The following is a 7,529-nucleotide window of genomic DNA, read 5'->3' on the forward strand; positions in this document are numbered from 1 at the left end:
GCAGCCACCGGCATCGCCTGGCCTGTGCTTGGGGCTGAGGGCTGAAGGGACGTGGCGAGCGGGGCCAGGGGGATAAACTGTCCTAATCCCGTCATCTTGCAGCCGTTCCGTCTGTGCTGCCGCCGCCGCGGGGCTTCCAGCAACATCTGCTGCTCGCAAGTGACCGTGTTACGTATTTACCCTCAAAAAGACAAAAAAACCCTAATAAAAACAAGCCCTGGAGGTGTGGGGAAGGCTGCAGGTGCAGATGCAGCGCCGCTGGGGCTGAAGGCAGCGAGTGGGAGCTCTGTAGGCAGGAGAGCTCCCTGCGGCACCTACTGTTGCTGGAAGCTTCACTCCAGAAGTGTTGGCTGCCCCTGGCCACCCCATCTCCACCTCCTGCTGTGGCTCACCTGTGTGGGTGTTAAAGAGGGTCAGTGGGAGGAAGAGTGAAAACCCAGCAGCTAAAAGCAGCCATATCTGAAGGGTTCTTGCAGCCCCATGGTACAGAAAGTGCTTGAGAGCAGTGATGAGGCATAGTGCATGCGGAAGTTAAAATCCATATATGAGAGCCCTGGGACTGAGGTCTCTTCCTTCTGCCCACCTAATCCACCCCTACAGAGAAGTGGTGTCACCTTCCCTTTCAGGCAGTGCCAGCTATTTCTTGAGTGTCAGGAGATACTGTTTGAGCTGCAAAAGTGCTTTGAGCTGCAAAATCATCTTTGGCTTTTTTCTTCTGCAATTTAAATGCCCTAAGCATCTCTCCACAGCATCACTGCAGATGACACCACCCTCCACACATCAGGAGACTCCAGAGGGGACCAGGTCTGCAGCAGTGGAGCTGCTTGGGATGAGTTCATTCAGGGACCACCCCATGTGTCCCTGAATGGCTGGGGTCACTTGTCACCACGTCCTGCCCTGCAGTGTGGGTGTGCTGGTTTTGGCTGGGGTAATTTCCTTCACAGTGGCTGGTCTGTGGCTGTGTTTTGGATTTGTGCTGAACACAGGGTTGATAATAAGGAGATGTTTTTGTTATTGCTGAGCAGGGGCTTACACAGAGCTAAGGCCGTTTCTGATTTTTCTACGGCCACACTGGTGAGGAAGTTGTGGGTACAAGGGAGGTTGGGAGGAGACACAGCCAGGACAGGTGACCCAAACTGACCAAAGGGGTATTCCAGACCATGTGACATCATGCTCAACAAATAAAGTGGGGGGAAGAAGGAGGAAGGGGAGAAGGCTTGGAGCGATGGTGTTTGTTTTCTCAAGTAACTGTTCTGCGTGATGGAAATATGTTTCTGGCTCTCCTGGAGATGGCTTGAGCACCTGGCTGCCTATTGGAAACAGTGAATTAATTCTTTGTTTTACTTTGCGTGTGTGAATGGCTTTTGTTTTTCCTATTAAGCTGTCTCTATCTCAGCCCACAAGTTTTCTGGCTTTTACCCTTCCAGTCCTCTCCCTGATCCTGCTGGTGGGGGAGTGACTGAACAGCTGCCTGGGGCTTGGTTGCTGGATGGGGTGAAACCATGACAGTGGGTTCAGCCAGGCAGATACATGTCACTGAAAATACCATCACGTGTCATTGTCACTGAAAATACACATAATTAAAAATGTGGATCGCTTGGCAACTCTGAAGCACAGTTTGGCCTGGTCTATAGAAAGGAATGAAAAGAGAAATGAGTGCTAGGGAAGGCAGATGCAGGGTTTCACTTCTCCCATCTCTTTTAAAAGCCATTGTGATCTGTCATGATAACCCACAAACACCATCAGCCCTTGTGAGCAGCCAGGGAGCTGCCAGTGGGCTGCAACAGGAGGTTGACTGCTAACTAAAAGCACTGTGTCAGACCATGAGCCAGTGAGAGCCACGGGTTCAACCGAGCAGGTGGCGTCTTAAAACCTTTGGAGATTTTAACATGCTGTGGCAGGAAAGCTGTCACCACTGGCACTGTAGTTCAGCCTGAATCAACAGTAAAAAATTTTATGACTGAAAAAAACCAACAAAAAACCCCAAAGTGAAGCTCACTGTGCAGACATGAAGGTGCAGAGCCAGGGTTGGCCAGGCTGGACCCACTGCAGGTATTGACATTGTAGAAATGGTGGCACAGAGAGAAATTAGAGATACTGCTCCAGAGCACAGACCTTTTTCCTGCAGGCCAAAATAGATCTTCTCATGGCTGAGCTGCTCTGCTCCTCCTCCTCCTGCTGGGCACAGTAGCAGTGGTCTGCAAGGAGCAGGTCATGGAGGGGCAGCTTTCTTGAGGGCCTTTCTGACAGCGTGCTTCCATGCTGGTGTATTGCAGGGCAGCAGCTTCCTTTATTTACTTAGGCCTTTACTAAGCAGGTACCACAGGTGCTCAAACTCTGCCCTCAGTCCTCCGCAGATGATTGGTATGCAGGGGTTAGCAAGCAGGAACAAATCCACGTGGCATGCCCGGGAAGGTGCAAGGATTTGTAACGGAACTGGTGGAGGCATCAGCATCTGTTTTGCACAAAGCTGGTACACCTGTAACCGATCATGGCTCTGTGTTTACAGACCTGGGGATTGGCAGCAGAGAGATTAAAAGAGGCACCTTTATCTGTGAAAGGAGAACATCCCCACCCTACACCAGTGTGGTGGCTCATGTGGGCCCCTTGCTGCAGCATGTCCATCACAGCTGGCAGCTGTGGAAGCCAACTGCACGAGCTACCCACTGTGCATCTGTGTGCGTAGACATCAAGTGTTGCACAGACATCAAAGCAGCCCCTTACGCCCTCCTGGAGTCCAGCACACAACTCACCTTCCCCACCTTGAACCCCTTCAAGGCTGGGCTCCTCATGCCAAGGAATGAGTTTTATCTCAGGGCACATGGAATGGCTCAGGGTGGCTCTGCCATTGCCCAGTGCTGGTTGGAGCCAGGGGGAATTCACCACACCACAGTTTCAAAAAAACCCTGTTGTTTTCGGGACAAGCTGGTACAGGATGACATTGCAAAGTGGCCACAGGTTGCACCTGGGAGTCGACACAGTCCTGGTGCTGCCACTCTGCATGGAGGGATGGTGAGGACTTTATTCCAGCAGTATCTCAACTTCAACTTTTGTAGACTCATGGTCAGCACAGGCAGATACCACAGCTCAAAGCCAACCATGGAAATCAGCTCTGGTTGCAAAAATGGTGACTGAGGCTGGGGATGAAGGGTGCTGCACTGGGCAGTGCAGAACAAAACCTGGCAGCATTGGTTTGCAGAAGGACCATGGGTGATGTTGTGACCCGTGTGGGTTCCCACAGATAAGTGGACATCGGGAGAATTATTGACGTGGTCATTGCAGTATCAATGTGTGCATTAAAGGATGCATTTCCCATATGAGAATAAAGGCAGAAACACTCTTTCAGAGCAAACTCTGGGCAGCAAACCCTCATTTGCCACATCTTAAAGGATCCTGCCCATACAGGACTCAGGCCATCCCAGATGTGCTCTCACCATCTGATACAGAGAGGTAGGGAATCCATGTTTGGCTGTGGAAGCCTGTGCTCTCAAACCTCAGGAGCAAACACGTTCCTCTTACCTAAAAAATGATCCAGCTGACAGACACTTCCTTAGAGAGATAGATCTGGTTGCCTCCATGCCCTTGTCATTCCCAGCTAGGCATGCTGGCAGCTGAGTTAGTGTGCTGTGGCTCACGCTGCTGCAGGAGGTTTTGCCATCTGGGATAGCCATGCAGTGATGATGAACAGCAATTGACCTTGAGGACAGTGAGTCATGGTATGACCCAAGCTTTATTTTACGACGCCTCTGTTCCCTGAAAGTAGCAACTCACTGACTGAGAGCAAATGCCAGAAATAAGCTTGGCTCAGTGGCCTGTGTGCTCCGGGGATGCTTTATGGGGGCTGGTTTTACCCTGGGACTCTCTGGATGCTCAGAGGTGTCCTATGGAGCTTTATCTTTCAAAAAATTCTGTTGCTCTACCCCTGCTTTGTCCCTGGGCATGGTAGGGGACTCTCATGCCCCTGCCCAGTATCCTCCTGGAGAGTACCTGGTAGATCTGGATCCCTTGAGGCACCCAACAGTGAATCCCTTTGGGATCCTTCCAGGAGAGGGATGTCACACAGACACCAATGGCATAAATGCTTCTCACCACGGAATCTTGATCTGAGCATTACCCAAGCCTGGGCTGAGCACAGGCCTAACAGCAACAGCAGCACCCGGTGATGTCTGCTGTTCTTCTCATCTTCAGAGCATTAGCTGGTGGGAATTAATCCTCATACCAGGCAGGCAAGTCTTATGACTCTCGCTCCACAGGAAGGCAGAGTAAATGATGTGATGAAGGGTGAATCAGGTCACAGCTGTGATGAAATCACTGCAGTTCCTGCCTGCCTGTCCTGTGACCATTAGACCTTATGTCCTCATCAAGGAGGTAGCTGGCATGCAAGAATGTGCAGAAGCCAGCCTCTCCTCTCCAGGCAAGTTGTGCAGCTCATGGGGTGGTGCTGGGCCATGACTCACCTTTGAAAGCAGGTTCCAGTGTCAGATGAGGTCGAGGAGTCACTGGGTCCATCCTCCAGTGACTCACTCCCAGGGTCTGGCAGTACAAGAACACCCAGTAAAGGATGCTGAAAGGCTGAGGGAGGCAGCTCTGGGCAAAGTCAGAATGCCAAACTTTTTCTTTGTTGACTTTGAAAGTCTGAGTTTAAAATTTTAACCATCTGGATGGCATCTTGGCTGCTGATGTTGTGGTGAGAGGGCCCTTTGTGTTAATCACTAGTGTGGACTTAAGCCAGGACACTGGCCCCAAGGGCAGCCAGCTGCTGCTGTACCTTGCGTGAGTTACCTGATCTCAGGGGGGAGAAGCCTGCTTCACACTGAAATGGGAGCAGTGCTGAGCAGCAGCTCCTTGGGAACCAGAAGGAGAGGAATAGTTTCCTGGGCAAATACCTGCAAGTGGGTTTGGTATGAAAATAAAAAGTATTTAGGAGAAGTAAAAACCTTGGTTCACAGAAATGTACCCGTAAACACGAGGTGATGTGCTCAGAACAGACAATAGAGAGGGGAAAGCCACAATAGTACTGGCAGTTCCCCATGCACAAAAGACAAACAGTGGGGTGTTGTCTGTGAGCCAACTTCCACGTTCGTCACATGCAATGGGCCAGCCCATCCTCCCTCTTCCCCGTGCAGTAGGTAGATCTAAAGGAGGCAGGAGGCTGGCAGTAAAATCATGTCAGCAAACCAGCTGAGAAGAGGAGCAGCCCAAGGGACTTGTATCTTGTCAAATTGGCAGTATATCTGGGAATTATTTCTTGCTTATAGTAAACTGTGCACAGCATAGCTGACAACAGGCTTTGGGATATGATTTCATAGAAAATATATATTTTCCATGTGAAAGGGTGTCTCCACCCCCTCCCCACCGCATTAAGCCCAGGATTTTGCCAAGTAGTCAGGAGCTGTTAGTACTGGACATTCAGTTCCACAATGCAGAAGATATGGAGTACAGAGCTACAGTGGGCAAGAGGCCAGCAGTGTCTGAACCGGCTGTGGGAACAGTCCTGCAGGATGCAGGTTACGCTGTGGGACAGCAACAAACCAAGCCAAGAGCTGGATCAGCATCAGGGCCTCCCCAAGGTCCACAGCAGTGTGTGTCCTGCACTGCCAGTGCTGGGGAAAGTAGAAGGCACCGAAAGGCACTAAGCTTGAGGGTATCACACCTGCAAAGATCAAGTCAGCAGTGGGGTTGGCTTGGTCTGGCTTTGTAGTGCAGGTAATGGCTCATCTAGAATAATCAGTGACCTCCTGTAATTATCCTGGGGACCTCAAACAGTGGACATGCTTTTCATCTCTTCTGTCCTGTCTGTGGCAGATCATGGCTGTGGCTCTTACAATAAGTCTGAAGTTTGTTCTTGGTGCTGCGGTGTTATCTGTGCCTTTTGTGGCCCCCATGTAACAAGCATCGCTGCCTGGTTGCCCACAGCCTCAGGGCACTGAATTTGGTGACCCAAATTCTCCATTTTTCCCCCCAACTGCTTGTATTCTCTGGATGCCTGTTGCAGGGAGGTGGTTAATGTCAAGTGCTCCCTTTTGCAGCCTTGTTGCATCTTCATTTTCCTGTCTCTTAAAGTGATTTGGAGCCTTCCGAGGTGGAAAGATGGTGCAATCCAAGGGCAAGCCTGCTGCAGAGGACAGATGTCCCTGGAAGGGAAGGTAGGAACACAGATGGAGGGAATGGAGTGTGAAATTTCCACCCTTCTGTCCCTCCAGCAGCCTGCAGAAAGCAGCTGTTTCCATAGTGTGAAGTTATCCCTGGGCAGGGCAGTTTCTGAAGGTGAGAGGTGGCCCCAGGCGAGGTCTGGGAAAGTGCCAGGGCATTACAGCCCTGCCTATCAGGCAGGCTGCCCACTCCAGGCCTCCATTCAACATGATGAGGGAGAAAATCTGAAGGTAACCCCTTGCTGTTGGACCACACAGCACATCTACCCTCCCTCATGGGCTCTGAAAAGAGCTGTTTCTCTCACTGTGCAAGTGCACATTTCATGGTCATGCTACAGCAAACAGTGTGGGGGAAGCAGCCTGAGTTGTTCCTGGCTGGCTTTGAAGGTGCCCCTTAGCTGACCCTCTTGTCCCTTACATGTTTCTAGCCTGGAACTACCTGTTTTACAGAACAGCTCATTTTTCCACGTGTGAGGAAGCCCTCTCCCGCACCAGGAGGTGCTTTCCGTGAAAGCCAGAGCTTAACTGCTCAGTCTCAATGAAGACCCCACAGGAGTTTCTCTGGATGCTCACCTCAATTTCTGCAGGAAGTTCCAGCCTGGGTTGCTCTACATTTTGCTTGCCTCAACATCACCCTGGTAGTGTCAGTGGGACACAGTGAGCATCCCTGCCTGACAGGGATGTATAAAGCTGTTCCATGGTGGCTGGATCTCATGGGTGGCCAGTGCTCAGCGCAGCCACGGGAGCTTGTTGCGAGGGGCAGCAGGGTGATTTGCTGTGTAAATACCCCTGTGGAGAGAGGAGCGTGGTTATTAGAGAGTTCCGATCCTCCACCCTGTTGGTAGGATACACAACTTTTCCTAAACACAGCCTGTCCAGCTGCATTCCTGAAGCACACATTCCTTGCTAGCCTAGCTCACCCAGAGTGTGTCCAGGAATAGCACTGCAGCTTCATGTGGGACCTCTCCCAAATACATCTTTAATTGAATAGGGCCACTTGGCCCATGTGCTTGAACTCAGACCAGGACCAGTATTGTAATCACTGGTCTTCTTGCCATTTTCTACCCAAGGCCATCTATTCTTTATCCCTCACATCTATGACTTAGAAGCACCACCACTCTTTCAGCTTTGTTTTCTGTATCACTGCCCTCTTTTGGGCTGCCCCTTGGGGCAGCATGGGTGCCAGTGACCAGGGACACTGGTGGAGTCACCTTCTTGAGTTGATATAGTTAATGTTTGTTGTGCAGCTGAGGGTACTAATTTCTGTCTCTAAAGCCACATAGCTGAGATTCAGCTGGCTATTCGTAGCCACAAAGAATGCTTTGCTGGAAGGAGAGTTGCTGGCTTCCTGATTTTTATCGTAAGCCTTGGGATAGC

Source organism: Corvus cornix, chromosome 2, assembly GCF_000738735.6.
Source record: "Corvus cornix cornix isolate S_Up_H32 chromosome 2, ASM73873v5, whole genome shotgun sequence".
In the NCBI taxonomy this organism is placed as follows: Eukaryota; Metazoa; Chordata; class Aves; order Passeriformes; family Corvidae; genus Corvus; species Corvus cornix.